The following is a 22,657-nucleotide window of genomic DNA, read 5'->3' as shown; positions in this document are numbered from 1 at the left end:
CATTCTTTTCGTAAGAGAAAACATAGATAGCAGAGAAGCTATTCCATGGAGTAAATGGACGCTCCAAGGAATAATAGGGCTTGAAACTACTTTGCATTGATAATCATCGTATATTAAAGTTTAGGAATCGGTAAGATAAGAAGAGATATTTCGAGATATGTACTGAGTTATATAATTTATAAAATTTCTGAAAATATCGCGGAGAGACCGCTGCAAGAGACATTACAGGACGAATCACTACATATAGCGTCACATACCCCAATTCCTTCTGACACTGCGAAGGGAATTGGAACACAGAACATCTCTCCCGTTAATGGCCAAAACTATCTGTGCGACATTTCTTCCACTCGTAGGATGTGGACATACCAGCTCAGAGTCGAGCGACACCGCACAGGCCTCTGTTACCTACCTCGGCTACAGAACAAAAGGAATGCTTTTACGCTGGTCACCCCAAGGACGGGCAGAAAGGAAGAGAATCAAACATTGTTCTACGTGGGAAAAGATGGTAATATAAATACAAAGACAAGATAAATTTTGCGAAGGCACGGTGCACCTGGACTCTCAAAACGTGCATGTCATGCAGTGTATATGACAGTGACTTTTTCCCAAAACAGAAAAATAACTGGAGATTCAGTTTCAGTACGCATGGTTCTGACACGGTCTAGTCTGCTACCGTTGAAGCATCTAGGATGAATTCACTGAGGAAGCGTCCCACCGATGACAGCGGCGTCAGCCGTCATGTGATCACCAACCGGCTGCACTGCTTATGTAAGACGCAGGGCGAGTAACCTCGGGCAGCGTGCGCTGATCTGATAGCACAACAACGAGTCTGGCATTGTCCACTTCCAGTTCTAGAAGGTTTTCCACATAAACCTTCGAGATTTTTTCTTCGTTTACAGACGAAATCGCACTAGGCCAGCAGCGTAGGCAGCGCTTATAATGATAAAATGTATTACGATGCACGAGCTGGTCCTTGAAATTCAGTAACGAGGTTTCTTTGGGATAGTTTGCGTATCCTCAAGAGCCTGCCATTTCAGTTTCTTCAGCATGTCTACGACACTCTCCCAAGGGTCAAACGAAACTATGACAATTCGTGCCGTCCTTCTCTGTATAATTTCAATGTCCGCTGTTAGTCATATTTGGTATAGTTCCACACACTTGAGCAGTATTCTGGGACTGGTTGCAAGAGCAATTTGTAAGAAATTTCTTTTGTAGACTGTATTTCTTTAGTAGTCTACCAATGACCTGAACTCTGCCACCCGCTTTGCCTAAAACTGATCCTGTGTGACTGTTCCCATTCATACCCTTACAAAGAGTTACGTCTACATAACTATATGATTTGATCTAGTCTGACAGTGACTCATTGGTACTGTAGCTACAGAATACTATGTTTTTTTTCTATTTGTGGCGTGCACAATTTTAAATTTCTGTATATTTAAGGCAAGTTTCTGATTTGTGCACCATTTTTAGATCTTATCATGATCAGACTGAATATTTGTGCTACGTTTTCAGATAATATTTCATAATAGATAACCGCATCTGCGAGAAGTCTTAGGTTACCACTGATATTGTCTGCAAGTTCATTAACATACAACATAAACAGCAAGGGTCTCAGCTAATGTAGTTCCCTGAGTCACACTCGAAGTTACTTCTACATCTGGTGCATATTTTCCATCCAAGATCACTTACTACGTCCCCCGACCAAAAAATCCCTAACCCAGTCTCATATCTATTTGATACACAGTACGAGTGCGCTTTTGATGATAAGCGAAGCTGTGGTACTGAGTCAAGTGCTTTTCGGAAGTCGTGAAAATCTGTATCTCCTGTCTGCTTTCATCTACGACTTTCAGGATGTCATGTGAGAAGAAAGTATATACATATTCAAGATGTTTCAAAATGGACTTAACAGCTTTGAAAATTCATATAAATTAATTCATAGTACCTATAGAGGTGATTTTAGTGTCGATTTGTAGGGAAATACACCAAGTTTTGTCTCGCGTAGTTCGCTAGCGCCGAATCGTACCGTAAGGAGCGTAGCGGCAGTTGCGTTAAAGATGGCTGCCTTCACTGGACCCGAGCGCGCTAGCTTTGTGTTTTGGTTTAAAGAATCGAAGTCGGCGACAAGAGGTCAGCGTAATTTCCGTATCCAGTACGCTAAGATCCTCCTAGTAGGCGTACGATTTATGAGTGGCATAAATGTTTTGCAGAGACAGGGTGCTCCGTAAGACATGCGAGATCATCAGGTCGTCCGAGTACATCTAACGACGCCGTTGAGCAAATGAGACAATGTTTTGTGAACAGCCCTACGAAATCGACCCGGCGTACATCTCGCGAACTGCAAATCCTACGTACATACAACTGTTTGGAGTGTGTTGATAAACCGTTTACATTTAAAACCGCACCAGCAATAAAAAACACGGATAAAATTGCTCGCAATATCTTCTTCTGTGCGGATGCACTAAATCGATTACATGAGGATAAACATTTCTTGGACAAAATCATTTTTGCTGACGAATCGATTTTTCACTTAAGTGGCAAGGTTAACACACGTAACTGTACGATTTGAAGCAGTGAAAATCCACATCGAACGTTGCATCGTGTTCGTGATAGCCCTAAACTGAACGTTTTTTGTGCACTGAGCAAGAACGAAGCGTACGGCCCCTTTTTTCCGTGGAGAACCATCAGCGGGATAGTGTACCTGGATATGTTACAACAATTTTTGATAGCACAGATCGATGGGGATAAACGAAATGTTCACTTCATGCAAGATGGTGCACCACACCACTATCTGACTGGCGTCCGGGATTTTCTCAGTGACCGTTTTGCAGGCCAATGGATTGGCTGTGATGCTCCAATTGCATGGCCCCACGTTCCCCAGACCTGACACCACTAATCACTCTCTCTCTCTCTCTCTCTCTCTCTCTCTCTCTCTCTCTCTCTCTCTCTCTTTGTGATTCATCAAGGATATCGTGTTTGTACCTCCTGTGCCGGCTTCTCTACCTGAACTTAGAGCAAGAATTTACGCCGTCGCTGAGCAAGTTACACCTGCAATGCTACAGCGAGTTTAGGAAGAAATTAACTTCCGATGGTATGTGTGCAGGATAACCAACGGAAGCCACATACAACATCTTTAGTTTGAGGTAAAAGAACTTAATGCGTTTTCCTACAAAATAACACTAAACCCAGCTCTACATCTTCTTTCAATAAATTTATATGAATTTTTGAAGTTGTAAAGTCCTTTTTGAAAAAACAAATTTCTAAATGTAATATTTATAAATAATATTTTTATGCAAAGGTAGCGTATGGAGTCTGACCGAAACCGGTCGTACAGTTAAAAATAAATTGTAGAGCAGCATCACGAGTTACGTCGTTTGTACGATCTCGAGGATATTGGTCGGTAGTTTTGTGGATCACTTCTGCTACCTTTCTTGCAAACGGATGTGACATGCCTTTTTCCAATTACTGGTGACACGACGAGGGGGATAGCGTCTGTATTGGGAAACTGCAGTGTATGATCAGATTACATCTACATCTATGCGCTGCAAATCCCTATGAAGTGCATGGCAAAACAGCTTCCTATTACACCATGTTTTAGGACATCTTCCCATTCCATTTGCGTACAGAGAACGGGAAGAATGATTTGATTCGCTGCCTCCGTGGGCGCCGTTATGTCTAATCCTGTCGTCACGGTCTATACGAGAGCGATGCTTGGGAGGTGGGGGTTCGTGTATTTCTAGAATCCTCACTTAATGTTGCTTCTTGAGACTCCGAGGTGGCTTTTCGTGGGATGGCTGTTGTTTATCTTCAGTCGTCAGCCAATTTAGGGTATTCATCATGTCCGTGACGCACCGGTATGAGTAAAACAAACCGAGAATGTATAAATGTGCTAAGCGTAATGGAGCTACTTTTATAACCAGAAATATATTTAACTTAACGACGTACAGTAACAATTAATAAAAGTTTTCAATAAAATTAGTATAAATACTAGAACAATAGTTTACCTCTCTTACACATGACAACGTGAACTCATCAGCAACCAAGCTAAAACATTTTCGGAAAAGTTGAACACATCGAAACGGGAGATTGACTATATTCTTTGAATGGAGCCATGCATTTTGACTGAACGGCTTTCGAAAGCCGCTGCAAAAAAGAAAATACCTTAATACGTTCAGGACATGATGGACGTTATGGCAGCGAAAGTTTTCTCGTACAGAAGCCGGGACTGTGTTGCTGTGGTACAGACACATAACTGCCACAGACATGTTACCGCCGTCTAGTTTTGTTGTTACTGCGAGGTGATCTAGTGAACTAAGTACGTCCACGACACTGAGGAGCATGTATCAGTTTCCTTCGTCGATATAACTGAGAACGTGTTTCATTTACTTTTTAAATCAAATTCTGTAATAACGAAACACATTTACACCTGACTAATACCATTTTTAAACATTTTTACTAAGTGTATGTATAAGCTCATAAATGTGCGAGGAGCCAGCGCGACATTACGTACGATTATGCCAATGGCGGCCGTGAGTGGCGTAACGATCCGTTAAGCACATGCAGTGGTTCGGATGTACGCACATTCTTGTATTTTCTTTGATTCTATACACGCATGAACGATAACAACTGTGATGCACCCTGAATAAATGCCCTATTTCATAATGTCATGTAAGGCCAGAAGTAATAATTTCAAAATTAATTATCCAAAAATATCAAACGAGGCGATGAGGGAAGCGGTTGGTCGAAAAGGTCAGTTTATGGACACTGTCCTGAAGCCAAAAATTGAACTCAAATAATGAAACGATTTTGTTGTAAAACAGCGTTCAGGGGAGTTAAGCTTATAAGCACCTAAAACTCAATCGCTTCTTACGGATTCGTTATTGTTTTCATACAAAGACTGAAGAATTTTTCATAGGCAATTTTCCGAGCAACAAGCTCGGCAGTTTAATTACGAATGGCTAAAGGGGAAATGAAAAGCAGCAAAAGTACGCAGGACTAAGGAAAAGATAGGCGACGACTATGAAAATTAAAGCAACTTTTGGAGAAACATCAAGATCTCAGATGGCAAGTAGATACTAAACATAGACGGAAAAGTTGAAAAGTGGAAGAACTGTATAGGAGGGTAATAATGTCGTGTGACGAGGGCGTCTCGTCGGATAGACCGCTCGCCTGGTGCAAATCTTTCGATTTGACGCCACTTCGGCGACTTGCGCGTCGATGTATAGGAGGGTCATACGAATGAAACAAACCTAAGACAATACGTTGGAACGAGAGAAGGAAGTACAAGAAAAATTGGAAATTTATGGTAAGATCTTATGGGACCAAACTGCTGAGGTCATCGGTCCCAAAGCTTACACACTACTTAATTTAACTTTAACTTACGCTAAGAACAACACATACACCCATGCCCGAGGGAGGACTCGAACCTCCGACGGGGGAGCCGCGCGAACCGTGACAATGCACCCAAGACCGCATGGCTAATACGCGAGACGACGTACAAGAATATGACGGGAATGTGATATTGCGAGGAGAATTTGACAATGTTCTGAAAGGCCTTCTAACAACCCTACCACAACAAAGGTAAAATTTAATTATGATTGTAGTGTTGCTCACGCTGCTAAATATTTCATTTTCGGGCAACAACAAAGTTGTATTATGTGGCAGGTGTTATTAGAGCACAGTTAATAAGTCATTTCATGAAATAACGGATCTTTTCGTGTTTCCCACGCTGGTCTCGTTGTGAACTCATGGCTCAATCGTCGAAAATCTAGGTGGTGATGATTCCAAGCTCGGATGCAAAGAGACCTAGGTGTTATTCTGCGATATTCAAAAGTTTTATAGATATGTTTCATAAACCATTCTTGAAGATTAAACTTTTTCAGGTTAGGATAATGGTGATGTAAAATAGTAATCAGCACTCAGAATTTAAGTTACACATCTTTTTTATTACTTTTGTTGCAACATCACTTCACTATATAAAAAATACTTGAAAATATCTTCCTCACTGTTAAAGTTCACATTTTATAAACTGACTACAATTTGCGTCTTTTCAACATGACAACCAAGACTTGACTCTCTAATAACCGCTTACGCGCCCAAAAATCAGAGTTTCAAGTACGACAAAGATCATAGTGACAAAAGAAAGAGTACACATAAGAATAATATCACTGCAATATAAACATATCGATGTATCAAAGTGCCTCTACATTAATGAAATCAAATCTGAATATTGTCTCAGAAATATGTTAACTACTTTACAGAAACACAGTAGAACATATCTGGTATCGAGAGGTTGAGGTGAGGTGCCGCAATGGTTACGTAATTCAAGTACCATTAGAGCCTAAATCGAAAAAACGTCCCTGGGTAGAAAACATTCCATCAGAACAACTGATGTCTTTGGGAGAGCCAGCCATGACGTAACTATTTCACGTGTTATGCAAGTTATGTGAGACAGATGAAATACCCAAGCGAAATACCCTCATAGTTCAAGAAGATATCATAATTCCAATTTCAGACGAAGTAGGCACGAATATTACCGAACTATCAGTTTAACAAGTCCTGATTGCAAAATATTAACACGAATCGTCTACAGAAGAATGAAAAAACTGTTAGAAGCCGACTTTGGGGGAGATCAGTTTGGATTCTGGAGAAGTGTAGGAACACGCAAAGCAATACTGAACCTACGACTTATCTTACAAGACATATTGAAGAAAGGAAAACCTACGTTTATAGCACTTTTAGGCAGTAGTTGAGAAAGGCTGCGACGGAATGTGACCGGTCACTGATGTCATTCAGTCGGTACGTCGAGCAGTAAAGGAACCCAAGGAGAAACTAGGAACGGGAATTACAGTTCAGGGAGAAGAAGAAAAAAAATTGTGGTTTGTCGATGACAATATAATTCTCTCACAGAGAGCAAAGAACTTGGAAGAACAGGTGGACGGAATGGATACAGTCTTGACAGGAGGCTATAAGATGAACGCCAATAAAAGTAAATCAAGGGTAATGGAACAAGTCGAAATAAATAAGGCGATGCAGAGGGAGTCATATTAGGATATGAGAAACTAAAAATACTAGCGGAGTTTTGTATTTGGGTTGCAATAGAACCCACCATGACCAAAGTTGAGAACGTATATTGGCAACAAAAAGCCAAGATTTCTGTAAAAATGAGAGAATTTTTATAATTTGTATTTGGGTAGCAAGAGAACCCACGATGACCAAAGTAGAGAGGATATAAAATGTGTATTGGCAATAGCAAGCCAAGTATTTCTGTAAAAATGAGAGAAATTTGTTAACATTGAAAATAAAAATAAATGTCAGGAAGCCTCTTCTGGAGGTGTTTGTCTGGAAGGCACGAACGTAAGTGTGAAATTTAGATTATTCCTTAAGGTTATGTAGGTGGATCTAATAACTAACGAAATGGGGAGAAAAAAAACTTTATGGGACAACGTACTAATAGAAGGGATCGGTTGTTAGAATGCACCCTGAGGCTTCAAGGACTTGTCAAACTGGTTATGAAAGGAAGTGTTGAGGAAAGGGGGGGAGGAGGATTAAAAGTTGCAGAAGGAGACCAAGCAGGCTTGTCAACAGTGAGTAGGTTCCAGTAAATGTTGGCTGCAATCGCTACTACTCAACCACGATAGGACTGCACTTGGCGGTAACGGAAACACGAGATGACATTACGTTAAACAAGTACAGTTGTGGCTGAGAAAACCCCATCGCACTGTCATTGTTTTCAAGTCGGTTGTGCATATTCGTGTACTATCACTATATGCGCTGACTCACGATAAGCCTACCGAAGCGCTTTCTCCCAAATGCAATTAATATGGTGGTCTACTAATATTCAGAAATGAAGTGACCCGAAAACCACGGATTAGCACTGAGAGCTGCATCGACCAGTCTTCGGACCTAATACAACAACAACAACAGTAGCACGTTATATACTTCTTAATTAAAATAAGTTTCAGTGCTTTGATGTTTTTGTAATGACAAATGACAAGATGACATATTGAAGAGTTGATAGACTATTTCCATATCATCAACCATCTACGCGATAAAAGCTAGCCATTGTAATTTACGTGGTTTCTACAATAGATTATGGTATTACATTGTTCTAAAGTGACATTTCACGTTAGTATTGAGAGCTGCGTCAATGTATACATGACTGAGTATATGATTTTTTTTCTACGATGGCCATAAGTTACTGCCAATTAGGAACATCGGTTCTACATTTTGCATCTGTGTATCTTATTATTTTGGCCGACTGCAGCAACCTGTCAGATTGATCTTTGTGACAAATGAGTCCTCAAATTTCACGCTGTGGCGACGAAAACCACTATCACATTACAGTCGCCATCTGAATGGATTTGCACGTCGTCTTTTGATTTTGATACCCTGCACTCTGCCTATCAGCGGCTTCGTAGTTAGTGAAAAGTTGTGAAACTCTGAGCGACGAAAATGTTGGGAACGTTTATTTCGGCAAACCTCTTGCGTAATTTTTGTCGCCCTTCGCGACCATTTGTCCCAAATGACGTAATCATTACGTAAACTCTTGCTTGATTCAAGGTCAACAACAAAACCAAAATGGACTAAATGCCCCTATTAATAAGAGAAATTACGGGTTTGTCACTTGAACAGCGGGACAGTCACACGATGCAAGATAGTCCCTGTGAAAAGTAAGCAACAAATGAGCCGCAAACACCACACCACATCGTTCAAATACTATGCGTATTTCACCTCTACAGTATAATGCCGTATACAGTGTACGTGAAGACAGTGCAACATAGCTTTTGTTTTAGTCGCCTTCCATTTAACATTTCGTAACTCCATACGGACGGCTATGTGACGTTGTAGCTTTGTGGTTAGATGTCAACCTGCGCAAGAAAAGGTTTGGGCATTAGGTCTCCTGCTCGTACCAGGACTTTTTCTGGTGTCAATCAGTGTGGATTTTGCATCTGACAATGTCATACTTGTGCGAAAATGCCTAATTACAACCAGAGATATTCTAATCCACACACAATATCGAATTAAAGGAAAAGATGCAAGGAAACCAAAAGGATGCTACTATATTTGTAATAGGCAATTCAGTCACGAGCTACACATAGGAATCGTTGGAAGAAAGATGACGTAACATTCGCAAAACGCTAAAGCAGCTACAGCGGTCGCTGAATTCTGTCACACATTAGGAAACTGTGTTCCTGCCTATCATTTACCCTGTTGTTTCTCTTACCGTTAGTGAGATTTTAAATTGTGTCAGTATCCTGGAGATAGACACTTGTTCACTCTCCGTACAGTTCGTGCTTATTGCAGCTGTCTTGCTGGTGAACCAAGCGGAGTAGTCAGCGTAGAGCCGCAGCAAGGCCAGAGTGCTCCTCAGATGCTGAATATACAAATGCTGAGGCAAAAAGCCGTTCTGCTAGTGCGATATGACACGCGACACGTTTGGTCCAGTTCTGTAACACGCTTTCTCTCGCAACTTTTGGATGTAGCGAGTTATTAGTATCAAAATATGATAAAAGTCTCCAGACGGAATCAACGCAGTTAAAACAATTTAGGTGTATTAACAAAATCAGTGTAACTAATTATGCACTGGGAATACAAGGCTGAAATTTCATGTAACACATAAAAGAAAATTAAGAGTGTATCACTGGATAAACGATCAAAAATTTTGGTGTTAGCATTGCGCGCCCCTTTTTGTGCTAAAGAGCAATGAATGTTTTTTTTCTTCTAGTTTTGCAGTTATGTATACCACTGATCCTTTTGATCTGAGTGTATTATTAACAACAGAATTCATGACGAAATAAATGTACTTTGAAGCAGTAGCCAGAACGCCTAACTCCTTAATTATATTTCTACAAGATGAGCATAGGTGAGTACCACACAGCCTGTGTCTGAGCAATGAGCACTTTCTTTCTTAAAGTTGAGTTACCCCAGAAATTATTTCACACGACATAATCGGATGAAAATATGCAAAATATGCCTCGCCCCAGATTTCCAGCGACCTAAGTGCAAATGTGGCTGAAGTAAGTTGTTTTAGGAGTTTCAAAATGTGCTTTTAATTCTCATCAATATGTTATACTTATTGTTGTACTTCCTCTAGATGCGCATAAATTCTGTCTTTTTGAAACATAGTCAGGTCATTCACAGTAAACCACTCAATAAACTTTTCAGAATATTATTTATCATTTCTTTTGTCGTTTAATGTAGCCTATGTTAGAACTGATCAAAATACCAGTGTCTTCCGCAAAAATAAATCTGATTGTGGTATGTTAGACAGAAGATAGTTTACGAGAGGGAAGATTACGATTGGTATTACACTGTATCTGTTTCTCTATTATTTGGCCTATAGTTCTCAACGCCTCCAGTTCATGGTTTCTGGCCAACTGATAAGATTTTTGCTTAATACTGTGTTGTGTTACATGCGCATTTATTCAGTAGTCCTCAAAAACAATATCAGCCCCACGACCTATTACACATAAATTTTATAACAGCAATTTCCGCACTAGAAGACCCAATTTCCTCAGGCAGATTAATTCGTGGCAATCCTCGCAAATGTAGGCCCCAGTTTCTTTCTTTAATTGATCTGTGTCTTGAAATTTCTGCCAGTTTGACACTGCTTGGGATTGCGTAGACGCCAGATATGACCAGATTTGTACATGTCAATTATATGTTGTGGAAAGGCCTACTTAGATTGTTAGAGTTGCGACTGCATTAACCACTGAATGGTCATAACACGTTTTTTATTGCAGCACTTCTTGTTGGAAATCTTTATGTTTAAGTGGAAATTCGAAGTTTCTGCACAGTGCTTCTTTCTTGTAGATAACTTCAGAGTATGTTTCAAGGCATTTCTGTTAATCTTTCATGCGTTCTTTAATATATAATCCATTTAGAAATGCCTGTATGTCCATTCTCTCGCCGAATGTTGCGGCATTAGGGCTAGATAGGTTTTCTAGCACGATGTTCTCGTAGATCACGGTTTCCGAAACGATGTGTCGTCACGTTTTACTGTGTGCCATAGTCATACGAAGTGCGTCACAAAATTTTGCTCAATCCAAGTTATAAGTTTAGAATAAGGTATTTTTACTACTATAATAGTTTAAAATCAATTTGAGACGCTCAGTAAAAGTCAGCACCGCAAGCGGTATCAACTCTCACTTGTGCTTGCCGATAGCTGCAGCGATGGTACAAACCTGTGAAATGATTACCTTACGTTATTAAATTAATGAATACTGACATTAATATCCATTACTAGTATTCGGAGACAGATATTCACAGAATACTCGGCGACGTCTTAGTCCGCGCTCTGTTTGTACTCAAACAGAATATTCCAGGAATGCCTCTCTCCGAAGACTAGTAATGTATATTAATGTGAGTTTTCATTAATTTGATAAGCATAGAATTTTTATTTCCAAGTACCATGTGATTTGCTATTGCTAGTATAGTTTTCACATTAAACGTTTCACAATTTTTCATGAATATTCTTAGTAAAAATTTCATTCTTGTTATTGGACTTCTACCGTCATTATTACCTGATAATTTTATTTTGTTACCAAAGTTGAAGTCTTATGGATGATTCCTTAATTATTGTTTAAAACAAAGGGCTGCTCGTGCAACGGTATTTCTATGACAATTCTTCATACCTTTAAAATGGCATCAGAATCTTCTGGCAGCTCATCACACAATAAAAAAAAAAAATTCTTCTTTCAACTGGAAATATTAACTTTTCTTTACAATGCATGACCTGTGTGATCTATTGACAACTTTTGGTAACTTTCTATCAAGCTTGATATATTGTCTGAAAAATAAGCACTGGGAATTCAAAATTACACCATCTCACTGACAGTGATATAATATAGACATTTATAGTTTCTTCACTGTGTGGTGCAAAATCCTAGGCTGACGGTTTCAAATGTTCGTTTGCGCAACTTCGTTTAGCTTTAGCGATACTGTTACTGCTAAGACAGTTCTACCAATAATGCTATGACGGGACCTGGACAAGTTTTGTGGGTCCTTCTTCAAAGATACTAAACGGCCAACCATATGCACCGCGGAAAACCAGTTGCAGGCTGCCTACGCTTACAGGGGTAACAAAAATTTCATTTTCAGTATTTCACACAATTACAGAGTGAATTTCAAAAAAATAAATGCTGTCATAATCCACTCATTAAGAGGTATAATCTTGTGTTACAAGTTTAATAAAGTAAGTCAGGCATTACAGTTAAAATGAATACACCGGCATATGAACGTATTGTTTGTCTAATTACGACCTAGTTTCGGCCTTTAATGCCATTTTCAAGAGATTGAGTTTATGTCATTAAATATATATCGTATATATCTTGAGCCAGCGTAGTTTACAGTGCGCAGATTTCTGATTATATGCATCCAGTATATGACAATGATAGTACTTAGCGACTTCCAACAAACTTTACACATAATTTCAAAAATTTAAGAAACTTGTTCCCGATGGCACCCATCACAAAATGATGAAAAAAGTTTGTCGCTTATTACGTTTTCGCTGTTCATGCAGTAAAACCTTAGCATCAGGTATGGCGTTTTAATTTTTTGCATGTAGTGTCCACACATTCCACAGTGAGATGCCTGAAAAACTAGTTTTGCCTAAAACGGAATGCAAGTTACTCAGAGTAGACTCAACCACTGTTTGATAATATGAGCACTTAGTGACTTCCAAAAAAACTTTACACATAATTTCAAATATTTTTCTCAATTACATACTTAAATGTTAAATATTTAACACAGTTAACTCTCTTGTCACGTAATCAGACGTTCGAAGCTGTTTTATACTTAAGAATTCGATTTTTTCAAGACTCGGACTGGTTAATGATACAAACAGATCTTGATATTTTCGCGCATCCACAACTCAGCAACTGCACGTGATCAGATTTAAAGCTAAAACTTCAGATTTCGTTCCTGGTCCAAGTCCAGCGGAATAAATCCTAGGTGAACTATTTTTCTCTGTCGATTGCCTTCACTCTTTTACGGTTTAATGTGACAACCTATTTTCTTACAAGGGTCCTGCAAGAAACCCAGCTCTTTAGCATCACGCTACGAAGAGAACGCGAGCTTTTTTGAGTATTTTCAAGAAGGCATTTGAACTTGTGCCAGACTCATTTTACTCGTGTACATCACACGGCACAAATATTAACCGTGACTACGACTGAATGTTGATCAACTGTAAAACTTCAGACTGTCTTATAGCCTACAGGAAGATCTCTGATCTATCGTCAATGACAAAACTTCGCTACTTCAAGTTTTTTTTCGTTTGCCAGCACCCGACAGTGTTGTCTATCTGTGAGAAACAAGCGTTAAGTAAGTGCGTCCAGAAACCATTGAAATTCCCCTCCGTGTGAGCAATCTTGTATGCAGCATCTACAAAGTCTCAATATTGTATTATTTCCTGATACTATCAATGTTGTCAAATTGAATTAATTGAATTGCATAGTAGCACGAACTACGTGAACAGTATCGAAGATGTCAAGTTTGCATCAGTAAAAACTCAACCAAGTGTTGATGTCCTAGTTGTTCGTGTTCCCAGAAGTACACCACCACTGCTTCTCAAAATCTCAAAACAGTCGGACTGCATCTCTGCTTGATTGTGGCAGTTCTAGGGTTGTTGATTCTAGAGTTTTCTTTGCAAGTCTTAATTCTTCTGGTGTTTCTGACTTATCATACATCATGTAAACTAAATAAACTGACAAGTTCCCGCATTTGTTTTACGTCAGTGTCTTACTTAGTTCAATCTTCCTGCTCACAAAGAAATAAGGGCAACTATTTCAGTAGTTATACCCCTCGACACCTTTTTTTAAATCTTCAATAGAGTTTTATATTGTTTATCGCTCAATATGAAACATAGCCCTTATTCATATAAAAATGAATGTTTGTTCAGAAAGTATGATATCAAAATGTAACAGCTCGATTCCGTGCGTTTTTTTTTTTTTTTTTTTTTTCAAAATGATTAGTTTTGTCCGGAAAAGGTGTCAGGTACAGTGTATAACTTTTCCATCAATTATTTACCGGCATCCCGTTAGAACCAATTACCAGAAAGACAATGCTGCAATTCTCGACATTACAAAAGCCATCGATGGCTTTACGAACGTGTGGCAGCTTCGTGAAGGTGGACGGTATTTTAAACTATCCAATTGAGTTTTTAAACTCGTATCTCCCTGGTGTCCCACCCATACGTCACTAAAATAAATCTTTTGTACAAATTAATCCTCCTCGATAGTACAATTGAACCTAGTTGGCTGTCAACAAACTTATGCCAAACATGATGAGGCAACAATCTTGATTGGCAAGCCAAACGAAGATGTGTTCATGCCACGCATTCCTATTATTCCAACCAACCTGTCATTCCATTTTAAACGACTACGGTATCTCGTTCGCCTAGCAATTTCAATGATCATCAACAAAACGCAAGGTCAGTCCCTTGAAGTGTGTGGATTAAATTTGCAAATTCCATGCTTCTCACATGTTCACTTATGTGTTGAATGCTCACGCGTGGGACAGCCGAAAAAATTGTTTTTGCATAAGACGGAAAGACCAAAAAATATTGTATATCCCAAAGCACTCGAATAAATTTATTCACATTTAATGCAGTGATGAACAAATCATTTGATATGTATTTTCTACATATACGAGGAGCGTTCAGTAAGTATGAATCACATTTTCTCTCGGCCAATTTCGGTTGAAAAAAAGCAGAATTTATTGTGGGACATCGTGGAATATTCCCACTTCAGCCGCTACAGTTTCATAAAGATTCGATAGATGGCTACGCTATACGTAGCCTTCAGAATGGCGTCTGGAATGCACGTGCGTTCCAAGCAAAAAGCTGTGACAGTTTCTTTTGGCGGAAATTTATAGGCGCTTGCAGAATGTCTCTGGAGCCCTGTCAGTGAACAAAAGCACGGTGAGTCGTTGGGCGAGGTGTCTGTATCCATCGCAAAAGGGTCGCGCAAAACCTGTCCGATATCGCGCGTGCCGGCCGGTCGCACATAGCTGTTACTCCTGCAGTGTTGGAACATGCTGGTACACTCATTCCAGGTGATCGACGGTCATAATCAAACACCTCGTTGCTCAACTGGACGTCTCTGTTGTTAGTGCTGACACAATCTTCCACCTGTTGGGGTACTCAATGATATTTGCCCGCTGGATACCTCGCCGCCCAACAGAAGAAGGATCACCAGTGGGGAATGCGGAATGCCAGCGCGTTACGAGGCTGATCGAGTCAATTTTTCGTTGAAATTTGTCACAGGCGGTGAAACATGGGTTCATCACTTCGAACCGGAAACAAAAAGGCAATTCATGGAGTGGCGCCACACCTCCTTTCCTCCGAAGAAAAAGTTCAAAGCTGCACCCTCAGCCGGTGAAGTCATAACGACAGTCTTCTGAGATTCTGAAGGGATTAACCTGTTCGATGTCGTCCCTCCTGATGCAATGATCAACTCTGTAATGCATTGTTTTACCCTTAGGAAATTGAAGAAACGACTTCAGCGTGTTCATCTTCACAAAAATGCAAACGAACTTCTTTTCCATGACATCGGAAAGTCTCACACGGTTCTTTGCATTCGAGAGGGGTTCACGAAACTTCATTGGACTGTTCTTCCTCATCCACCCTACAGCCCGGATCTCGCACATTCCGACCTCCATCTGTTTTGGGCCAATGAAGTATGGCCTCTACGGAAAGCGCTACGTGGATGATGTGGAGGTTAGTGATGCTGCAAAACGTTGGCTTGAAGTCGACCAGTAGATTGGTACCTTGCGTGCATCGGGCCCTCCTATTAAGGTGGCGTAAGACCGTGGCGTTGAACGGATATTGTGTTGAAAATAGTGAAAAATAATAACGGCGTACTGGAAGCCTGAATAAAACAAACCTCCTTTCAGAAAAAAAGTTTTATCTTATTTTTCTAAATGTGTACTGACGAAGGTTTGTCATCACATCTTCTCTACAAGAGTCCAGTAATCGCAGACACAATAAAACTGTGGAAAATGTTTTCCACACTTGGCACACTTTGACACTACCTACAGGCAACTGTTTCCATTTCAGACGAGGAGTTGTTGCTTTGTAAACTGTATTGTGTAACCATGGCGCAATACAGTAATCGAGTTTTTAAACAGAAGAAACATCCAGGTAGGTAAATAAGTAACATAACTCACAGTTTCTTGAGACAATGCGTACAGTGTTAACTGGCGATCTTAGGACCAGAATTCTGCTCCACATCACATTGTTCACACTCTCGTTTTGACTTCGTACAAGCATGAAGACATGCCTGGAATAATTCAGTATCAGACAGAGCTATGAAATGGTTCAAATGACTGAGCACTATGGGATTCAACTGATGTGGTCATTAGTCCCCTAGAACTTAGAACTACTTAAACCTAACTAACCTAAGGACATCACACACATCCATGCCCGAGGCAGGATTCGAACCTGCGACCGTAGCAATAGCACGGTTCCGGACTGCGCGCCTAGAACCGCGAGACCACCGCGGTCGGCACAGATCTCTGAAGATTGATTTGTAATTTCCATGACTGTCTTTGGTAGACCTATATAAACATGCTATGATCCTCGGTAATTTGTGGCACTACGTGCCTAGTCCTTCTTGACACAAGGCATGCAGTGATTCAACACCTATAGACAGTATATTATACTCCGCTATTTGGAGTGTATAATACTATTGCCGTACACAACAATGTAAAAGTAGTCTGCGAAATACATTATCAGCACTATGTCCTACATACACAAAGGGAGGAGAAGAAATGTTTTGGCCGAGCGGTTCTAGGCGCTTCAGTCCGGAACCGCTCTGCTGCTGCGGTCGCAGGTTCGAATCCTGCCTCGGGCGTGGATGTGTGTGATGTCCTTAGGTTAGTTAGGTTTATGTAGTTCTAAGTCTAGGGAACTGATGACCTCAGATGTTAAGTCCTACAGTGCTACTGGCGGTAATGAAATCCTTGCTACGCTCCGGGACTTAGTTAAACTTTGGTTGAAACTTCAAGCTCTGTTTCGCGCAAACGTGCCTTTTACCGTATAATGGCAATTTTCAAGTGAACTACTAGAGACAAAAACTAAAACTGTCAGTTTTTGCACAGAGTAAAAATTTATACATTTTTGTCATAGCTTTTCATAATATGTCCAAAACTAATAAATAAGTACAAACGTAAGTAGCGGAAAAGTTTTAATTTCTGCAGCAATAAAAAATGTCTTTCTGACGAATAATTACCGACGTACTGCGGTCTCTTCGATAAAAGGCGTCGTACTTACCCACATTACTGCTAAAAAATCTTTATTGTGCACGTAAGTGTAAGAGAGAAGGTTCCTTAAATTTAGCAGCTAGGGGATGGTCCGTGTCCCCTTAAGTTCAATGCGTGCATCTCTACAATAGAGAAAATAAGCTGCTGCTTCCTGGTAATATAATCATACTGTTTCAGGATCAAGTACTGAAAATTTAGAAAAGGGGAATACAATTTTGGTACGGTGCGGAAAGAGATTTGGGGAGCAATCGCTAAGACGCGACTGGGGCCGTAAGGTCAGTGAGCCCGCTAGGTCACCAGCAGGACAATCAATAAGGGCAGGCGCCAAGCGCTGCACCTCTAACCAGCACCACGCCTTGTCTACTCGTGCCACGATTGCCGGTAGCAGCAGTCGAAACTGAGGGGCTAAGATTATAAGTGGCCCAAGTGAACATTTCACAAGAAAACTACCCTAATGCACATTCGATGAGCTAAAGTGCGGATCTCTTCTGAGTAAAAGACGTACAAACTATATCCTGCTCAGTGCCGCAGGCTGTGATCATAAAGTTTAAGCTCTAAGCCAATACCTGGACTGCATCTAGAATGTCACTAGTACATAACGAGAATTGCTGATATTTTTAATGAAGGTTTAAATATGTATTTTTTAAGTACAGAAGTAGCCTAATCTGTATGCTTTTAAGAGTACCTACATTTAATTAATCTTTAAACAGGCCATACTTTGAAATACCGCTTGTACATTTTGAAGCAAATTCAGCGTATTTCTGGGCCATACTTAAATGTAATGTGATAAAGATTTTGGTCTCTGAAGTCAAAGAAATGCTTCAAGCAAGTATTTTTCCCAAAGGCAGGATGGAAACAGTGAAGCAGGTCAGCATAGTGTTCTCCACAGCGGGAAAGGAACAGAAAATTTTCTTTTCATTGACGCCACGAATACCATAGAAAAGGATAAAGCTATTAAGACAGAGAACGATAGTTCAAGGATTCACTAAACCTTAATTATGAGTTTATAGAAGTGGATTTTAGGAGGCTCAATACTGGGCTCCCATCAAAACCTCTTCTGCAGCCTTTGCATCGAGATGAGTTTGAAATAAAATTTGAGAAACAATAATCTTCAGGAGATTTTATGAGTTTTAAAATAATATGTCGCACTCCCGGACAGCAGTTACCACGGATGTAAGAAAGGGGAGTAGAGAAAGTAGAGAGCGTGATCACAGAAAGGGACGAGGGAGATTGAAGATGCACAACACAAACGTACAGCCTCACGAGTGTTGCCCAGGAAGGACATTCCTCAAGACATGCCACAGTAGGAATTGGTTATGATTCTACAGATACTGAATTGTGAGGGGATTGTAGAAAGTGATTATGAATAATTTATCATATGTGTTGGAACAACGCCAATATATTTTCGTTTTGGCAATTTTATATGCTATTTACTTATTGCTTTTCTGCTCGTTGTATTAATTTATCTTTAATTACTCATATATCCTTGTTCTAAAATAAACATTTATTGTACTATGTATATCATGTGTCTTGTAACAAAAACATCTTCCAAATATAGCACGCGCAAATAAAATGTTTTGCTCTTGTTTCTGTTTTACACTAGGCCTAAATAGTTTTAAGAGGTATCAGTATAGGTATTTTTAATATATTATAAAAATAATGCAGGGGCACTACAGTCTCTAACCACACCTACAACTACACATAGAGCTCACATCTCGTGGTCGTGCGGTGGCGTTTTCGCTTCCCACGCCCGGGTTCGATTCCCGGCGGGGTCAGGGATTTTCTCTGCCTCGTGATGGCTGGGTGTTGTGTGATGTCCTTAGGTTAGTTAGGTTTAAGTAGTTCTAAGTTCTAGGGGACTGATTACCATAGATGTCAAGTCCCATAGTGCTCAGAGCCATTTGAACCATTTGAACTATACATAGACTAACTAACAGTTAGGCAAAATATCTGATGTTCCAATAGTAACTCATATAATTTATAAATAGCCATTTAACTTTCGCAGTCATTTACTCAGTTTGTTTCAGCAAGCACTTATACCACTTATTCTTACTGTCCCTCAAATATTAACTTTGAGGAATAAAATTATCCATTGTATGCAACAAAAGAGCAAGAGCATAAGACATTTTAGATAGCCCAGAATAAAATTGATCTCTCAGTACTGTTATTTCACTGGGCCACAAGTCAACCATGCAACACATGCTCCTGTACATGCGCGCTATTAAAAATCTCTACACTTATATTGCCGAACTAGCAACTTCTTTTGAAATAACGAGCGCCGAATAAATGAAACTGACTTGTTCTTGACAACAGACACTGCTTAAAACTATGTACAAAACTACGAATGTGTTAAGAGTTGTTGCACTGCCAGTATTCAAGCATTTTAGGAACATAAAATGCACATGTAACCAATACACTGCAGAAACGCTGTCAAAATTACACATGGATGTAATTTGATTTCGTATCTCCCAAATGGGTATATATTATTTTCCATGTTATGGCTTGATTTTAGTATCACTGTATTTCAAAAGAGTTCTGGCTATGTTCTCCGTAACTCAGATCGAATGAAGGTTATGGTTTCCATACTTTATTGTCAACTCGCATCGAACATCGGATCCAGAAAATCTAACAACACTGAAATTATTATTTCGATGAAAGCCGAAAGTACGCGATTTTACTACGAGAGGGTTATTGAAGATGCAGTCCTTAAACAAAAATATAACAATATTGTTACAAAGCAGTACCACAATTTAACACATGTATCCCTATAAAAAGAGGATTCCAATGATTTTACCACGTCTGTGAGGAGAAAACTAGGCATTTTTATTACTTCGACAGTAAAGCTGTTTTCAAGGAAACAGTTGCACTGCTGTCGTCTATTGTTTAAAAAACAGCAACGATAAAAGCTGTTTTCTTGTAACTGTATTTATCAAGCATGTTATGCAGCAAAGTCTGTTCTTGATCATTTGTATTGGTGTCTTCGTCTCTGCTGTCGTGTACACTTGTGTCAGCGAAGTAGCAGGAATGCGGCATCAGCTCTGTGCACGCGCATTTTATGTGACAATACTTATCGTGCGCTGCTTGCGTATGGAAAGAAGACAGTCGCCGGCCACGCGATTACTCCTTCCACTCAATGGCAGGGCGCGATATTTGAAATGTTTCGTTGTCTGTTGCTCTGTGGCGACAGCAATCGCGCGGCTTTGAGTCACATTCACAGAGGGCATCTTTTACTCAAAAATAGTTGGTGCCTCAATTACTGGGACAGCTATTTCAGACTCACTCTCCGTCCAGTATTATGTAACCAAGCATATATAATGTCGCGACAGAAAACACATTTAACAGCTTTCGTTAGTGAACGCGGCTTTTATAACGCCCTCTTAAACTTCTACAACAATTACATCTAATACTCATTAGTTATAGAGCAAGGTAATCAGATACATAACCTGCCTAAGAGAATAACCTAAGACAATAAAGCTGGCATCAGAACTTGGCAAAGATCGTCAGATTTATAAATGAACTGCCGTTGACTAACCGCTGACAGTTTAGGTTAATTAACAACACTGGTAAATATCGGCAGTGCTGGATGGCACGAATGGGAGAATGACGAAAGCGAACGCTTAATGCTGCTCAGAAAACTCGAGCCAACTCACCCGCACACGTGGACGCAGTAAGGAGAGCGCGTCCTTGGCGAGAGGTGCCGCCTGTATGACAGCCACGCGACATGTGCTTCAGCGCCGGCTGCACTCTTCAGATAATCCTGTAGACAGGCGTGCTGCCCACTGACCACCGCAACAAAACACCAACTGCGCCCGCTGACGCCTTCCCGCTGCCGAAACAGACCGACGACCGGCGTGTCCGCACGAACAAGCTACAGACTCGCTAACCGGCAGGGAGCTAGACTCGCCACGACGCCTTTGCAATTCACAGCTGGCGATCGATACGCCAGTGGCGCCGCGACGCCGGTGTGTAGAACCGAAACTTCGGATCAGAAAGTTTTCGGAGTTGAATGTCGTACATAATGTAGTGCAGAGATCTTCAGCAATCTCGCAGTTACATAATACTTTGACTATAAGTAAAAGTTCGTAACACATGTATGACAAGCGATTTGTGTGCTTCCCAAACGTTTGGACACAACACATTTGGTGACAAATAATGCTGAAAATTCAGTATTGCTTAAGGCGTGTCTAAAGGGAGTATCTAGCGACATTTAGCAAAATATTTTACTTTTGAGCATTGTGAAAATTACTTGAAACGTTCTAAAAAGGTAAACCCTTCTGACATGAATTTCGTCTTAATAGATCCTCCAGCCCATGAATTATATTGACAAAACACTCTGAAGTTTATTGTTTCATAATTAATAAGAGGTTTTAAATGGGATGATCCACGTAGATGTCTACAGAGTTAGAACAGAGACGACTCACTTTCATTCACGCATTGATATTTTTTTAATTCTCATGATGGAAATATCTACACACTAATGGTCCGAAGGAATCTGTTTGTGAGAGCTATCACTATGTTTACCTGCGACACATCTCCTAGAAGACCAAACAGGAATTTCGGAAACCGTTTTTTCTCTATCGTGTCTACATGTTAAGTCCTGATTTGTAGCCCAGTCAAATATGGCGCCTGGAAAACAGCTGTTCCAGTTTTTAAGTTAGTCAGCACTCTCGCTATTTCTCTTTAGTTAGATATTAGAGGTGTAGGCAGCTTCACCCTCAATCTAACTTTTGTACTCCTTCTTCATTGTACAAAAAGTCACTCCATCTGTATTAGCTGTACTATATATATATATATATATATATATATATATATATATATATATATATAAGACATAACCTGACACCCCAAGCAAAAACGGTTGTGCAGTTACATGGCAGCGAAAATCAGTTGTGAAAGTGGAAAACCCGCAGCTAGAACCGGATTTCCAAAACCGATTTAGGGTTGTTTACATAACCAACTAGAAGCGGTACTGGGAAATCGGTTTACGAAATCCGGTTTTAGGAGCCCCATGTAAAAATATTATATGCCGACATTTCGTAAAGCCACAACTTATCTTTTTGTCTCCGTCGGAGTATGCTTCCTATAAATATATTTGCGACTTTTTGCTGTCGCATTCCCGAATCGAGCGATGTAAGAATGACGTGATTATTTCTGTTTGCTCTCTACTAGCTCGTATGGGAAGTGATTGATTGCCAGAGGCTTTTGAAACACTTCAGGAAATATAGACTGTCGACTTTCTGATATACCACCAGACTAGCGAGTGCAGAAAACAAAATAACCGTACACATACATACATACACAATTGCTACTACTTTAAAAATAGACGTATAATCGACTTATGCGAATCGGTGATTAATTACGAAATATTTCTAAACTGAGACACATGCTGTTTATGTGA

The 22,657-nt window shown here is 40.0% G+C and overlaps 1 protein-coding gene across 2 annotated transcripts in view; it reads right to left on the bottom strand.

Annotated features, from left to right (window-relative positions):
- The window catches only part of LOC126334835 (sialin-like), a 400,692-nt gene extending 379,605 nt beyond the window's left edge, over positions 1-21,087 (bottom strand). The window contains exon 1 of one of the 2 annotated variants that reach the window (XM_049997496.1): positions 20,910-21,087. The gene's annotated coding sequence lies outside the window, so the exon portion shown is untranslated. The remainder of the gene's footprint in view (positions 1-20,909) is intronic. The other variant, XM_049997494.1, reaches the window with a different exon arrangement.
- Positions 21,088-22,657: the final 1,570 nt, after the last annotated feature.

This window comes from Schistocerca gregaria, chromosome 2 (assembly GCF_023897955.1).
Source record: "Schistocerca gregaria isolate iqSchGreg1 chromosome 2, iqSchGreg1.2, whole genome shotgun sequence".
Taxonomy (NCBI): Eukaryota; Metazoa; Arthropoda; class Insecta; order Orthoptera; family Acrididae; genus Schistocerca; species Schistocerca gregaria.
The sequence above is the reverse complement of the archived record's forward strand: the minus strand, read 5'-3'. Positions and strand labels throughout refer to the sequence as shown.